The sequence below is a fragment of the Salmo trutta genome, chromosome 4 (genome assembly GCF_901001165.1).
Source record: "Salmo trutta chromosome 4, fSalTru1.1, whole genome shotgun sequence".
NCBI lineage: Eukaryota > Metazoa > Chordata > Actinopteri > Salmoniformes > Salmonidae > Salmo > Salmo trutta.
In genome coordinates this window covers 26,326,869-26,344,347 of record NC_042960.1, presented here as the reverse complement: position 1 = coordinate 26,344,347, position 17,479 = coordinate 26,326,869, and the positions used below count along the sequence as shown (strand labels likewise).

Sequence of the window (17,479 nt, the reverse complement as noted above, 5' to 3'; positions counted from 1 at the left end):
TTATTTGTTATTGTAGTTTGGTCAGGACGTGGCAGGGGTGTGTTTGTTTAGAGTGTTTCAGGGTTTGTTGGGCTATGTTCTGTTTTGAGAGGGGTGTTTGTTTAGAGTGTTTCGGGGTTTGTTGGGCTATGTTCTTTGTTAGTCTATTTCTATGTTAGTTCTAGTATGTCTATTTCTATGTGATGTTTATTGGGTGGACCTTCAATTGGAAGCAGCTGCTCCTAGTTGCTTCTAATTGAAGGTCCTATTTAAGAGGGGTATTTTTCTATGGGATATTGTGGGTAGTTGTTCCTTGTTTGGTGTTTGTTGCACCTGACAGGACTGTTTCGTTTTGTTCTTTTTTGTATACGTATTTAGTTGTTTCTCCTTCTTCAAAATAAAAAGAAGATGAGTATACATATTCCCGCTGCGTTTTGGTCCAATCCTTACGAACCAAGGGCTCTCTATGGTCAGGGTGGGGGGGTGACTAGAGTCAATGGTGGCTCCGGTGCGGGTCGTAGCCCCCGCCCAGACCCCAGATCCGGCCATGGCGCCGGGCTGAACTCTGCGCCTGGACTGGGCATCGGCGTAGAGAAGCGGTACTTGTGGAATAGGGCTATCTTGCCATAATATGGACTTGGTCTTTTACCAAATAGGGCTATCTTCATTATACCAACCGTACCTTGTCACAACACAACTGATTGGCTCAAACGCATTAAGGAAAGAAATTCCACAAATTAACTTTTAACAAGGCACACCTGTTAATTGACATGCATTCCAGATGACTACCTCATGGAGCTGGTTGAGAGAATACCAAGAGTGTGCAAAGCTGTTATCAAGGCAAAGGGTGGCTACTTTGAAGAATCTCAAATATAAAATATATTTTGATTTGTTTAACACTTTTTGGGTGATTCCAGATGTCTTATTTCATAGTTTTTATGTCTTTACTATTATTCTACAATGTAGATAATAGTAAAAATAAAGAAAAACCCTTGAATGAGTAAGTGTGCCCAAACGTTTGACTGGTATTGTATGCACCTTGGTGTAAACTCGGCCTGCAGCTGAATGTTTGTCTTTTAAAAAAATAAATATATAACCTTTATTTAACTAGGCAAGTCATTTAAGAACAAATTCCTATTTACAATGACTGCCTACCCCGGCCAAACCCGGTGGACGCTGGGCCAATTGTGTGCCGCCCTATGGGATTCCCAATCACGGCCGTATGTAATGCAGCCTGGTCTTCATGAGCTGGGAGACATGGTGGCTTGGACTGTGAAAATGGGAATGGAGAAATATAGCCAATGTGACTATGAAACCCAAGATGAATTAAAACAACAACAGCATTACTGCTTCGTTACATTCTTGTTGGTGAGCACATACCATTGACAGTTGCAATGGCTACGGCAGCAGTATAGAAGCTGAGCTCCATGGGCACACCAACATCAGTGGGGAAGATGAACACACCTCGGCAGCCGGCATGGGCTTAGCATAATGAAAAGCAGCTCCAGACAGCAGTGCCCTCATGGACAACTGTTCCTCTGCCTGAACAGCAGGTCCAGTTGCAAGCTGTAGAGAAACAAACATTGGCCATCTACCTAGCTGTGATGACATAAGACCACTGTGAAAGTCAACTGTGAAAGAAGTTTAAGAATTTCCAGCTTTCCTGATCATAAAGTAGTATAAAGGAGTATAATACATACACAAATTACCTGTTCGATGATGGCCTTGTCGATGTTGCCTAAGGCAATTTCCTGTCTAAAGAACTTCACGTACACGGAGGCCAAGGGCTCGGTTGAAGGCAGGGACCTCCAGTCAGACAGCTGTGGATAGATTAGTAGAGCAAAGCTGACTGATAAGCTTCATCAACTTCATTTAAAAAACCTAATCATTGATTCTTTGGAGATACATTTGTGAGATTAAGTGATCTTTGGTACTTTGACACGCTTCATCTTGGTGATCCTGTCAAGATTTTTTGGGAGCCTTGGGAATTTTCATAAGAGCCTCCTGGATTCCCTCAGTTCTCACTCCATTCTGAGAAAGATCGATAAAAGAGGGTTTTGGAACCTCTGAATTGTAATCATTTTAAATGGTTTTGAATAACAGTTTTTACCTTCAGAACGTCAGCAGCTGCTCCAGCAAAGTAGGTGAGGGCTTTAGCCACAATGGCTCTCGGAAAAACGGTGGCAGCATCATTGATGTAGAAAGCACTGGGAGCAGCACCCATCATCAGGGGAGCTTAAGAAAGAAAACAATCATTATGCCAACATATGAGAGAGAAACCATTAAGATTGTAGGAGTTCAGTTCATGAGGCCTTTACCATGATAATAATCCAGGTGGATGGCTTTGCTGAAACGGAAGCTCAGTCAAATGTTGGGCTTAGAATCTTGATTGCAACATTGTGGGCAGCAGCACTAAAATGGGAAAATACAATGCAATTAGATTCAAATGCAGATGCAAATCTAGATGACATGTATTGAGAAATTGAAGAGTGCTCTTACACTGAGGTAAAGTCAGGGGTGGTGCACTTGGTCATGGCCTTCTTGAGAGAGTCGACAAAGCTAGCGACCTGCAGATTGGCATCCTTTGCTACTGCATCAGCAAGAGTAGTTGCCAGACACATGGGAAGATTTGTTTCGAAAAGCACAAAGGTGGCAATCATACGGAACTCTGGGTGAAGAGCCTTGTCCATGAAACTGCACAGCGACATCCTGGATCTAAAACACCGGATGATAAAGTGGATTGTTCAAATGTCATAAGATGTGATGGTGTTAACTGACAGAGAGGAGCAATACTCACCATTTTGGGCTCCTTCTTGGCAATGTTCCTCAGAGCCAAGATGGCATAACCCTGAATTCTCAGTGGCAGAGTAGCAGCAGCAGTTCCAAATCTGGGCAGGAGCTTCATGATGGGCTTAAGGCTAGCAGGATGGCCAGCATTGTCAATAACTTTCAGAAACATTGCAATTTCCTCAAAGTTACCCTTAGCGATAGCCTCAACAGAAAGATCATGGATGGGCTGTAGAGCTTGAAAGACCCATGAAGAGTTTCATTCTCATCCAATAAATAACTGAATGTGATTATGAAAAACATATTTTACTTTCAAAGTCAGCATGGCAGGTGGGATATGCAGCACAGTACTTGGAAATCATGGTACCATAACCAAGCATGGCGACCTCACGCATAAGTGGGTTTGCCTGAATCTTGTGGTTGAAAACCAGGGTCTGGTGTTTTCAGTCATATTAACCGGGATTCAAAAAATGTAGTTTAAACCTAATCATAAGGTGTACCTACCTCAAAAAGCTTGATGGCCTCCACATCAGCTGTAACCATGTGCACAGTGGCCACCAGAGCTGGAGCAGCAACAGCAATAGTAATTTGACCACCCACTAACTTTACCTTGATGAATTTCAGAGTAACTGGAGTTCCAATTGCAGGGATAGCATCCAGGATCCAGTATCTGAAAAAGTGGAAGGTTCACTTTAGTACTGTGCCTGTCTTTTTTGATGATATTTATTTCCCAAAGATTATTTGAGAAGTACCTGAAAGCTGGCTTGACCTTGAACTGATGCCAGATGGCCTGAATGGTTTCAAAGCTGGCCATACGCATGAGCTGGACAAGCTGAATAAACTTCAGTGGGGCATCGTCATGGACCTCAGCCACATTGTTTTCAACCAGATGGTTCAGAATGTCCATAATCTGATGAGAGAAGGAATTTATATTTTGAAAGGTTATCAGGAGCATATTTCAAGAAAACACTACTGACAATGTCCTGTAACTCAAGAGGAAGGTACTACTTGTCACTGTATCTGATAATGTGCGTTGCTGAGCCTAAGGAGCTGAATCAGTGTCTGGAGAATCTCAGTGGCAAACTCATGCTGAATGGATCCACGGTGAAGATATTCTGCTTTGAAGGGCTTAACTGGGATCTTCTCAATCTAACAAAAGCCAAGGTTTGTCTGTAAATTTAAGCTCATTAATAATTTTAGATGCTGTATACCTTAAGATGTATTTTTACAAATCAGTCAACATACTTTGCTTCCATCTGGGCAGTGCCATTCATCTCATTAAAAGTGAGAACTGATGGAGCTCTGTAACAGTGGCTTCCAGGATCGTAGCACTAGTGGCATAGTAGTTGTAGATGGCAGCTCCCCTCAGGTTCTTTCCTCTCTGGGTAGATAAAACATATTGTTAGTGATATTGCCTAGGCTAGAATATCTGTTGTTTTGTGTTTGTCCACCAAAGCCAATAACAAGTTACATTTGCTCCTGTCTGCTGGATCTCAACACACTACTCAGTGTAAGCCAGACCCAACTCTTCATGGTTCTATCCTGGCAGTGATTCAGATCCTCGGTCTTAGTCAAATGGATGACCTCTGCCTTGGCATCTTCACTGATCACATAGTGGGTCTTGCACACTCCCAGAGCTCCGGCATAGGTAATACAATGGAGAGTGAGAAGTACTGTATGTGTGAATATGAAAATATACAAGTCTTACCTCCTGCATCTCATAGACATTCTGTGTTTTCTTGATGCAGGATGTTCAGGATACCTCTATGGATATTCAGTTTCAGAGACACCAGTGGGGGCAAATACCTCACCCACAACACCATTGGCATACACAAACTTGATTGAGCTGAGCAGTCAGGGCTGTAGTGAGCTTTGCAGCTGGGATGGAAGGATCTTTGGGCCAAATGCCACTGTACTCAAAGATCTCAGGGTCCACGAGCTACAAGGATATATCAATATATTAGTCAATGTAATGGACAATGCATTTAGATATTTTGTTTGTAAACTTGATGTGTAGCCTAATACCTTAAGCATGTAGGTAGTTGGGGTAATTGCACTGATGAGAACTGATGACTTTTTCTCCTGCTCTGGCCAGACACTCTTCAGGCAGACCGCCTAGGAGCAGTGCCTCATACTTGTACACAAATTCAGGGGCTGTAATGACAACCATTAAAAAAGTTGTTAGTCATATGTACATTTATTTTCAAACATTCGGTCTTGTACTTATAGTAAGTACAAATTCCTAATGTAGCATAACTTACCAAAGTTAAATTGTTGACTCGCTATGCGATGGAAAGAAAAAGAAAGACATTATTCAGTTTGCGTTGAATACATACTATTTCAAATTAATCAGAATGGCAAAATTACGTTTCTTTCAAAATGATATGATCTAAAAAGCAATGTACTCTCACACAAGGGCTAGAGTCAGTGCAAGGACAACCACTCTCATGGCAGGTGGAATATTAGGAACAACAGTCCGAGACTTTTAAAACAAAACTTTTGCTGACCATGCCTGTTTCATAAGTATATCATTAACAAAAATGGACAGCATGGCCAAGTTGATTTGTTGTTATTTGGCTCGGATTGTAGAAGTTTGATTAGATGTCAATCTGCCTTTCAGATGTCACCCTGCCTTTCATGTTGAAAAGATCAATGTCCAACATACAAAAAATGTGTCGTTCACCTTTCCATTCTATCTTAATAAATTGTTGACAATAACTATTTTTATGTCCTCACTTATTTTCTTTTAATTGTTAGTTACAAAACTAACATAGGAGCCATTTTCAGAATATTAATTCAGAATTATAATTCTATCATTGTCAGAATGCTTACTCTTAACAGCATTACCCACATCTAAATGTATAACCTTACAAATGTATATTCTTTATTCCTAATGATGTTATGTCAGGAACAATTCTCAAGCAAAACTACAGTGCCTTCAGAAAGTATTCACACCCCTTTAGTTTTTCTATGTTACAGCCTGAATTTAAAATGGATTAAATTGTGATTTTCTTTGGTCATTGGCCTACACCCAATACCCCATAATATCAAAGTGGAACTATATATTTTTTTTAAATGTACACAAATTAATAAAAAATGAAAAGCTGAAATGTCTTGTGTCAATAAGTATTCAACCCTTTTGTTATGGCAAGCCTAAATAAATTCATGAGTAAAAATATGCTTAACAAGTTGCATGGACTCACTAATTTGTGTGTTAAACATAATTTTTGAATGACTACCTCATCTCTGTACCCCACACATACAATTATCTGTAAGGTCCCTCAGTTGAGCGGTGAATTTCAAAAACAGATTCAACCACAAAGACTAGGGAGGTTTTTGCCTCGCTAAGAAGGGCACCTATTGGTAGATGGGTAAAAATAAAAAAATATAGCAGACATTGAATATCCCTTTGAGCACGGTGAAGTTATTAATTTCACTTTGGATGGTGTATCAATATACTAAGTCACTACAAAGATACAGGTGTCCTTCCTCACTCAGTTGCCGGAGAGGAAGGAAACCACTCGGGGATTTCACCACGATGCCAATGGTGACTTTAAAACAGTTACAGAGTTTAATGGCTGTGATAGGAGAAAACTGAGAATGGATCAACAACATTGTAGTTATTCCACAATAGTAACCTAATTGATAGAGGAAGCCTGTAAAGAATACAAATATTTGAAAACATCCACCCAGTTTGCAACAATGCACTAAAGTAATACTGCAAAAACTGTGACAACGTGTTATGTTCGGGGCAAATCCAATACAACACATTACTGAGTACCACTCTCCATATTTTCAAGCATAGTGGTGGCTGTGTCATGTTATGGGTATACTTGTAATTGAACTGAAATGGAGCTAAGCACAGGTAAAATCCTAGAGAAAAACCTAGTTCAGTCTGCTTTCCGCTAGATGCTGGGGGAATAATTCACCATTCAGCAGGACAATAACCTAAAACAAGGACAAATCTACACTGGAGTTGTTACCAAGAAGACAGTGAATGTTCCTGAGTGGCCGAGTGAAGTTATATCTTTTTTTACATTTTCACATACAAACAACATTTTGTATGATCACTTTATAGTACAGACTATCGTTGAAGTATTTTTTCGTAATAATTCAACTTCAAATTGCAACATTTGAGTAAACACCCTCTCTGTCTCCTCTCATGTGAATAAACAGGGTGTCTCAACCTGTCACTAATATGTCACTTTGTTCTGACCTGACCAACATTCAAACACATTTTTGTCAACTCATCCTTGTAATTTAAATGTATCCAAAGGTTTTCAATGGTCAAATTGACTGCTCATTCTTGTAAAGGTCACATGAGGGACCAGTGTGGTTTGTTCTGTATTTTAATTGTGAATGTACAATTCCAATGGATTATATTATGTAAATTACTTTGGTTCACATGTTCAATCACATGAATGGATTTCATCCAAAGTGGACAATATCATGCAAAATTATAAGAAACTCTAAAATAGAAATAATAGTTTGTATTAACAGTGAATACTCTTTGTATTGTAATAATAATCTAAATTAGGATATTTTGTAAGTATACTTTGTATATGGATCCATCATATAACAATATTATTAACATGTTATTTCTAAACAACATCACATTTTTGGCAAAATAATCACACATGCTAGGGATATTTCAAGATAATAAATAGTCAAAATATAGCTTTTAACAAAAAACATTAATGGAAATCCATAAACCCATACCAGATACAACTGAACCAAACTCAAGCAGTACATTAGTCAGCTTGTCAGAAACACTCAGTATGAGCTGATCACAGATTCCACCAAGTCCGGCATTTTCCCAGGGAAATGGACATGTTGTTCTCTTCTGACTGGACTCCCTGCAAAACACAACCAAAACCATTTTGACTGAACCACTGGCCCATACTAGTGTCTCCAGTAGGGGGAAGCATAACCCTAACTTAAGCTTCAGGTGTGAGAGACTGCCATGAGTTACTGAAATGCAAGGGAAGCTTCCTAGGTTTTTTAATGTCAATGCAATGTTAAGAGTTGTCCCTGAAGAAGTAGCAACTACAGTAGTATAGATGCCCTTCTCCAATGGAAGTCCAACTGAAGACAGGACAATCACCCTCGGCAGTGAGGGGGCGTAGAACTCAATCAGGCTTTCAACTTACTCATGAAAGTTGTAATAGTAGAATGCAAAATGTCCAATTTCGAAATTTGGTAGTGCATCATCAGTTTTTCTCTTGTCATGTCAGTCATTGCAGACCTTAGAGCTCTTTAGAACTTGTCAGAAATGTCCATATCAACTAGCCCATGTCAGCTAACATTTTTTGTTTTGTTGTAATGTTTGAGTAACTCAGATTCATCACGTGAACACACATAAGACATGGTACAATTACAGGAAATTAGTTTTATCATTGGCAAAAAATATTAACTCCAGCTCTAATGGGCTAACCAGATAGTAGCATAGGCCTGCAATCATACTTACATAACATTTTTGACAAAGCTAAATGTGGAATTGTTTTAAGATTGTCATACCAAGGATCATTTAGATATTTGATTTTGGATTAAAAAATTACATATAAACAGTACCAGTCAAAATTTGGACACACCTACTCATTCCAGGGTTTTTCTTTATATATTTTTTGTCGTTCCTCTTTGCTTATTTGAGCTGTTCTTGCCATAATATGTACTGGGTCTTTTACCAAATTGGGCTATCTTCTGTATATCACCACTACCTTGTCACAACACAACTGATTGGCTCAAACGCATAAAGAAGGAAAGAAATTGTCACGCTTGTCGTAAGGAGAGGACCAAAACGCAGCAGGGACATGTATACTCATCTTCTTTATTGACGAGAAAAGAAGGAAAAAACCAAACAAACACGTATACAAAAAGAACAAAACGATGAACGACAAAATAACAGTCTTGAAGGCAACACAGCAATCCAAGAACAATCTCCCACAAACACTTAACCAAACACATACCCATATATAGGACTCTCAATCAGAGGCAACTAGAAAACACCTGCCTCCAATTGAGAGTCGAACCCCAATAAACTAGACATCGAAATACAAAAGACTAGAGACCACATAGAAATACAAACATAGAACATAAACCCGGAACTAACTAAACCAACACCCTACTAAATAAATCACCACACAAACAAAATACCCTCTGCCACGTCCTGACCAAACTACAATAACAAATAACCCGTATACTGGTCAGGACGTGACAGAAATTCCACAAATTAACTTTTAACAAGGCACACCTGTTAATTGAAATGCATTCCAGGTGACTACCTCATGAAGCTGGTTGAGAGAATGCCAAGAGTGTCAAGGCAAAGGGTGGCTACTTTGAAAAATGTCAAATATATTTTAATTTGTTTAACACTTTTTTGGTTACCACATGATTCCATATGTGTTATTTCGTAGTTTTGATGTCTTCACTGTTATTCTACAATGTAGAAAATAGTAAAAATAAAGAAAAACCTTGAATGAGTAGGTGTGTCCAAACTTTTGACTAGTACTGTTTATCTTCTGTTTGCTTATTTCACTCACCTCGGCATCATCGCTTTTCAAAAAGTGTAAGGATGTGAACAAATTCGTATCACCAGCCAACATAGATACAGCCACTTCCACAGTGAAAAGTTCTGGCCTCATCGGCGGCGTCATTTTGAGTAATGAATTTTTTTATAATTTTTTAAGTCAAATGACAGCATACCCTGTTTCCAGTTTCTGGTTGATGACAACCGCCACATAAATATGACAACAAGTTGTTAGGAAGTTAATTTTGCGAAATTGACACAGATATTATTGTTTGAAAAACTTGAGCATTCGAGGCTGCTATAGTAATTTAAAGAAAGGCAGTTTGATGGACGCTATTGGTCCTAAATGCCTAACAGTAAAAAGGCATGTCTATGATTTTAGATTAATCAGATAATTCATTTTGAGTTAATGTGTTTAATTGTTTGACAAAATTTAGCTCTGTGAATTAAACTATTTGTGTTACATGTACCCAGTGCAATGTTAGGTTCCCAAAATGATAGCAGGATAAAAAACACACCAAAAAATGTATAGTGGATTCTATTCCTGGGACCACCCATATGTAGAAAGGTATGTGTGCATGACTGTACGTCACTTTGGATAAAAGTGTCTGCTAAATTGTATATTGTATTACTCTAAAACATTTCTAGGATGGCCCAACCTCTTCCCGACTTCGGTGCATAGCCAATATCTGACCTGACCTCAACTTTCCCCAAAATGCTGTACTGCAGGATGACACACTAAAGTGCAGTCATGCATAGCAAAAAACGTTGGTAGGGCCTTTTAAAATCTTTTTAAATGTTTTGCCTAATTCAGTTTTTTCCCCTCCCAAATTCAGTTTAGTTTTTTCAGGTTTCTGATTTCCCCCATTTTTGTCTGGTTTCCCGCCAGTTTTTCAAAAAAACAACATTCAATTTTCTGTGTTCATGACCATACTTAAACCACATCAGGAGATAACTTTTGATGTCTGGGAAAAATCTAATTAACTTTTTAATTTCTTATTGTAGTTGCCCTTTAATTCAGTGAGCGTGCCCTGCACAGTTGTTTCGTTAGCTGTGTTTCTGTAGCGCAGTAAGCGCACATGTGATGAGTCAAATGCCCACTTGTGGTGCCACTGGACAGCAAAAAACGAGTATGTTTATTTATTGTAATTTAAATTAGTTTGTAGTAGTTAAGTGTTGAGTTAGATTACATAGCTACCTCAATCATTATTTCAAATAATTTTGGTGACTTCACAGCAATTGCTAGCTAGCTATCTAATGAAATTTAGCTAGCTACTAGGATCAGCTAAATCCCGTTGGATATAGCCACGTCTCATAGTCATGTCATGAGATTCAACAAATGAAAGAGAAATATAATAATAAGAATAAAATGGAGTTTCCCCATCTCCCCTTTATTGTATTTCTGGCACAGCAAAGAAATGCCCTTGTCCAGATGGTGTGACAAAGGCATTTCCTTACAGACCTGCTAACTTTCTTGGCTGTTACATTAACCTCTCTCGGGTATGTGGGACGAAATCGTCCCACCTAGGTCAACAGCCAGTGGAATCGAGTGGCGCGAAATACAAAAACCTTAAAAATGCTATAACTTCAATTTCTCAAACATATGACTATTTTACACAATTTTAAAGACAAGACTCTCGTTAATCTAACCACATTGTCTGATTTCAAAAAGGCTTTACAGCGAAAGCAAAACATTAGATTATGTTAGGAGAGTACCCAGCCAGAAATAGTCACACAGCCATTTTTCAAGCTAGCATATATATCACAAAAACCAAAACCACAGTTAAATGCAGCACTAACCTTTGATGATCTTCATCAGATGACACTCCTAGGACATTATGTTATACAATACATGCATGTTTTGTTCAATCAAGTTCATATTTATTTCAAAAAACAGCTTTTCACATTAGCATGTGATGTTCAGAACTAGCATACACACCGAAAACTTCCGGTGAATTTACTAAATTACTCTTGATAAACGTTTACAAAATACATAACAATTATTTTAAAGAATTATAGATACAGAACTCCTTTATGCAATCGCGGTGTCAGATTTTAAAATAGCTTTTCGGCAAAAGCACATTTTGCAATATTCTGAGTAGATAGCTCGGCCATCAAGGCTAGCTAAACAGACACTCGCCAACATCGAGGCTCAGTAATTACTAGTAGAAAAATTGGATTACCTTTGCTGTTCTTTGTCAGAATGCACTCCCAGGACTTCTACTTCAACCACAAATGTTGTTTTGGTTCAAAATAATCCATAGTTATGTTCAAATATCCTCCGTTTTGTTCGTGCGTTCAGGTCCCTATCCGAAGGGTGATGCGCGGACGCATGTCGTGACAAATAATTTCAAAATATTCCATTACCGTACTTAGAAGCATGTCAAACGCTGTTTAAAATAAATTTTTATGCAATTTTCTCGTAAAATAGCGATAATATTCCAACCGGGCGACGTTGTATTCATTCAAAGAGAGAAAGAAAAACATGGAGAATTCACATGAACGCGCATTTCCAGTGTCACTGTTCTCAGCCTGACCACTCAAAATCTCCTGCTGTTTTTCGCCCAGAGACTGGAGAGACCCCATTACACTTTCTGGCGCCTTCTGAGAGCCAATGGAAGCCTTAGAAAATGTCACGTTACAGCAGAGATGCTGTATTTTTGATAGAGATGCCACAGAAGGAGAACAAATTGTCAGACAGGGCACTTCCTGTATGGAATCTTCTCAGGTTTTGGCCTGCCATATGAGTTATGTTATACTCAGACACCATTCAAACAGTTTTAGAAACTTTAGTGTTTTCTATCCAAATCTACTAATTGTATGCATATTCTCGTTTCTAGGCAAGAGTAGTAACCAGTTTAAATCGGGTACGTTTTCTATCCGGCCGTGCAAATACTGCCCCCTAGCCCCAACAGGTTTTAATCCAATCACAGTGTCCGATTTCAAAAAGGCTTTACAGTGAAAGCACACCATGCGATTATGTTAGGTCAGCGCCTAGCCACAAAAAAACATACAGCCATTTTCCAAAGAAGGAGAGGTGTCACAAAAGTGAGAAATAGCGTTAACATTAATCACTAACCTTTGATGATCTTCATCTGGTGGCACTCCCAGGACTCCATGTTAGATGTAACAGTTGTCGTCGGATAAAGTGGACCAAAACGCAGCAGGAATATGTGCACTCATCATCTTTTATTTGGTGAAGAAGGAGAACCAAAATAAACACGTACACAAAGAAACCACAACGACTAATCACAAGCTGGTAAGGCACAAGGCTATACACAGAACAATCTCCCACAAAGCACTCAAACACATACCTATATATAGGACTCTCAATCAGAGAAAACTAGAAAACACCTGCCTCCAATTGAGAGTCCAACCCCAATTAACAAAACATAGAAATACAAAAGACTAGACAGAACATAGAAATACACTAACACAGAACAGTGCCTAAAAACCCTCGGAATACATAGATCAAATACCCTACTAAACAAACCACCACCTCGAACCACATAAAACAAATACCCTCTGCCACGTCCTGACCAAACTACAATAACAAATAACCCCTATTACTGGTCAGGATGTAACATTAGACAATAAATGTTTGGTTTGTTCGATAAAGTTAATCTTTATGTCCAAAAACCTAATTTGAAATTGGCGTGTTATGTTCAGAAATGCATTGTCTCAAACAAACATCCGGTGAAAATGCAGAGAGCCACATCAAATTACAGAAATACTCATCATAAACATTGATATAAGATACAAGTGTTCTACATATGATTAAAGATACACTTCTTGTTAACCCAGCCGCTGTGTCCGATTTCAAAAATACTTTACGTTGAAAGCACACCATGCGATTATGTTAGGTCAGCGCCTAGCCACAAAAAACCCTACAGCCATTTTCCAACCAAGGAGAGGTGTCACAAAAGTCAGAAATAGCATTAAAATGAATCACTTACCTTTGATGATCTTCATCTGATGGCACTCCCAGGTCTCCATGTTAGACAATAAATGTTCGTTCTGTTCGATAAAGTTCAACTTTATGTCCAAATACCTCCTTTTTGTTCGCGCGTTTAGTCCAGTAATCCAAATGCACAAAGCGCGGGCACAAAGTCTAGACGAAAAGTCAAAAAAGTTCCATTTGAGTTCGTAGAAACATGTGAAACGATGTTTCTAATCAATCCTTAGGGTGTTTTTATCATAAATATTCAATAATGTTTCAACCGGACAATACTGTTTTCATTAGAAAGGAAAGCGCTCCGTTCCCTAGACTGCGTGACTAAACTAAAGGCTTTCACCTGGGCCATCTGCTTAGAATGCTCTTCTTTGCTCCCCTTTCACAATAGAAGTCTGAAACAACTTCTAAAGACTGTTGACATCTAGTGGAAGCCTTAGGAAGTGCAATCTGACCCCACAGACACTGGATATTCGATAGGCATTCACTTGAAAACTACAAACCTCAGAATTCCCACTGCCTGGTTGGATTTTTCTCAGGTTTTCGCCTGCCATATGAGTTCTGTTATACTCACAGACATTATTTTAACAGCTTTGGAAACTTTAGAGTGTGTTCTATCTAAATCTACTAATTATATGCATATTATATATATATGCATAACTGCCTGCATATAACAGGCAGTTTACTCTGGGCACCCTTTTCATCCAAACTTCCCAATGCTGACCCCTATCCCTAAAGAGTTAACCAAGGCCTGGAACACAGCAGGAGCGTTGGTTAGACCAAATGGCATGACCAGATATTCGTAGTGACCACTGGCCGTGTTGAAGGCAGTCTTCCACTCGTCCCCTTCCTGTATTTGCACCAGGTAGTAGGCGTTCCGCTGGCCCCCTGGAGCGGCTCGAAGGCCGAGGCGATGAGCGGAAGCGGGTAGCAGTTCTTAACCGTGATGTTATTGAGGTCCCGATAGTCAATGCACGGGAAATCGATGCGGTGGAAGCAAAGTGGTTCGAGCCTTAATAAAAACTTTCCGGAGGTCCTGGTAATCTGTGGGAATGACGGAAAGGTCCGGAGCAACTTCCAAGCCCACAGGAAGATGTCGCTGGGCAGGCTGCACCGATTTCAGGCAGTGGGCATGACAGAACGGGCTCCAGCCCATAATAGTACCAGCAGTCCAGTCAATGAGATGATTGTGTCGCTGGAGCCAAGAGAATCTCAATACCACGGGAACCTGTGGAGACTTAATAAGCATGAATTGGATAGCCTCGCTGTGATTCCCTGACACTCGTAGGTTGATGGGATTGGTATTGTGGGTGACCCTGCCTATTGAGCGCCCGTCCAGCTCTCTGTCGTCCTTGGGAATGGAAAGGGGCTGAGGGGGGATGCCCAGCAGCCAAGGTGGCGTCCATAAAACTCTCATCGGCCCCGGAGTCGATGAGTACCCGAAGAGATTTTGACTGGTTCCCCAGCAGAATGGCATGGAGAGGGGTACGAGTAAGGGGAGAGGGAAAGTTCTCCGTATGGCCCACCAGAGTACTCAGCCCTACCGGTGAGCCTGGTCTTTTAGTGGACATGAGGACACTAAATGACCAGTAGTCCCGCAATACAGGCAAATCTTCGTCTTAAGCCTGTGTAAACATTCGTCTGGAGACAACCTAGCTCTGCCTAGTTGCATCGGCTCGGGAAGAGGCAATTCGTCAGACTTCGGAGACTCTCTGGAAATCTTGGGTAACCTTGGATTCTCTAGGAAACGGAGACGTCGGAAATTTCCAGGATGCCTCGGAGGCGAGGTAGAATCAGACCTCTCCTTCCTATGTTCCCGTAGCCACCCATCAATCCAGATGGTCAAGGCGATGAGCAAGTCGAGATCTGTTGGTAGTTCCCGGGCTGCTAGCTCGTCTTTAACGTCCCCCGATAATCCGTGCTGGAACGTGTCGAACAGCGATTCCGGGTTCCAGGCACTCTCAGCCGCCAATGTATGGAAATCCACAGCATAGAAATCCACCACACAGCCTTCCCTGTAGCTCAGTTTGTAGAGCATGGTGTTTGCAATGCTCCAGCAAAGCATTCCAGAGGAGGGGTTCTCATGAAGCCGGTGTGGCCAGGAGAGACGTGCTGCTGACAGTCGGGTAACTGAGGGGCTGGGAGGTTACTTTCGTGGTAGGCTGCCTAACAGACAACCTGTGGAATTGCTCCAGCAATGTATCCAATGCAAAACCTTCCATAAGACCACGAAGCAACTCCTCGTGCCTTCCAATGGTGGCTCCTTGGGAGGAGACAGCATTGTGGAGCTGGTCCGAGTCTGCTGGGTCCGTCATGGCCAGTTTATACTATCACGACTCATGATAAGACCCAGATGGAGACAGTTCAAAATAACAAACGTTTATTTACAAAACGACAGATCCAGGGCAGGCAGAGGTCAGTAATCCAGAGCAGAGTCCGAGAGGTACAGAACGGCAGGCAGGCTCAGGGTCAGGACAGTCAGAATGGTCAAAACCGGGAAAACAGGGACTAGAGTGAAAACAGGAGTACGTGAAAACCGCTGGTAGGCTTGACGAGAAAAGACGAACTGGCAACGGACAAACAGAAAACACAGGTATAAATGCACCAGGGATAATGGGGAAGATGGGCGACACCTGGAAGGGGGTGGAGACAAGCACAAAGACAGGAGAAACAGATCAGGGTGTGACAGATAGGGTATTTATGGATGTGTTATGAATGACTGAAGGTGTCTCACTTCAAACAAAGTATTATAGAACACTACATGAAGTGTCAATAAATAGTTTTTGAACATTCTGCTAATTTATGAAGGTTCTCTCGTGATCCACAGGTTATTGTAGGGTGTGAGAGATATTTAAATGGAGAGATGGACCTCCAAAGCTTGTGTTTGGATGTGTGTGTCAGAGCCAAGATGATTTGGAGTAGTCCAACCTGAGACTACCGCACCAGGTATTCCTTTTCTGTTCCCATACTGGAGACCAGGGCTTGTTCACAACCTGTTACAACGGTGCCAACATTTTATGGCTTGTCTTTCAGCGGGGGAGTGAGTGAATGTGTCAAAGACCTGACTGGGCCCAGCACTGCACGGTATGGCTCATTATGTTGTTGTGTGTGGGTTTGTGTACTGAGGAACATGTAACTTGGTTCCAGAAAAAGCCACTTTCAATTTCCTTATGTTGGGGGCTTTCATCAGGGTAAGTGTTTCTTGGTGTAAAGTCGTCCCGAACACAGCACATATCAGCCTGGGATATCAACCATTCATAGTTAGCCTTAGTGGGAGTGACCATAGAATTTTATGGGAGTGACCTTACTGAGTAAAGTATTTGCCATCATTCCCCCTGGTCGTCACTGTAACGGCTCTCATTGGTGGTAGAAGTAGACCAAGGCGCAGCGGGGTAAGTGTTCATGATTCGTTTGTTCACACAACACTTAAAACAAAAATACCAAAAAAACGAAAGCGCACAGTTCTGTTAGGCACAGACACTAAACAGAAAACAAGATCCCACAAAACACCAAAGGAAAATGACAACTTCTATATGATCCCCAATCAGAGACAACGATAGACAGCTGCCTCTGATTGGGAACCACACTCGTCGAAAAACAAAGAAATAGAAAACATAGATTTTCCCACCCGAGTCACACCCTGACCTAACCAAACATAGAGAATAATAAGGATCTCTAAGGTCAGGGCGTGACATTAACGCTGCCACAAAGTCATAATTATGGCTAAACCCTGCCCATTTCCACAATTTCTCTTCTTGAAAATAGATTTTAAACCTAACCCTAACTAATGAAGGCCAAGTTTGATGCGTTGGGGGGTGGTAAAGCTGACAGTCTGCACTTTAACCTCCATCATGGTATAATTTCAAATCAAAATCGCTGGAGTACAGAGCCAAAACAACAACAAATGTCTCTCTGTCCAAAGATTTTTATAAAATTTACACATTAACATTTCAGTCTAATTTAACATCTGGATTGAACAACAAACCTGTTGTAGGCCTGCATATTCAGTGTCATTGACTGACAAGCTGGCATAGTCTTATCTATAGGTCAAGCTGACCATTGTTGACACATGGTTGGTTCATCTGAATAGCAAATACTTGTTCAAGGACTTCAATAGCGTTGAGGACTAGCTTGGACCAATGGCTGATCCATGTTCAAGTGCCAAAACTCGTCAGGTTTTGACATTACTAGTATTCTAATTTATCACATTCTCTAACATATTAGAATTGATCATA

At 40.6% G+C, this 17,479-nt stretch overlaps 1 pseudogene; it reads right to left on the bottom strand.

Moving 5' to 3' along the window:
• Positions 1–1,129: 1,129 nt before the first annotated feature.
• LOC115193007 (vitellogenin-like) lies at positions 1,130–14,661 on the bottom strand (annotated as a pseudogene).
• Positions 14,662–17,479: the final 2,818 nt, after the last annotated feature.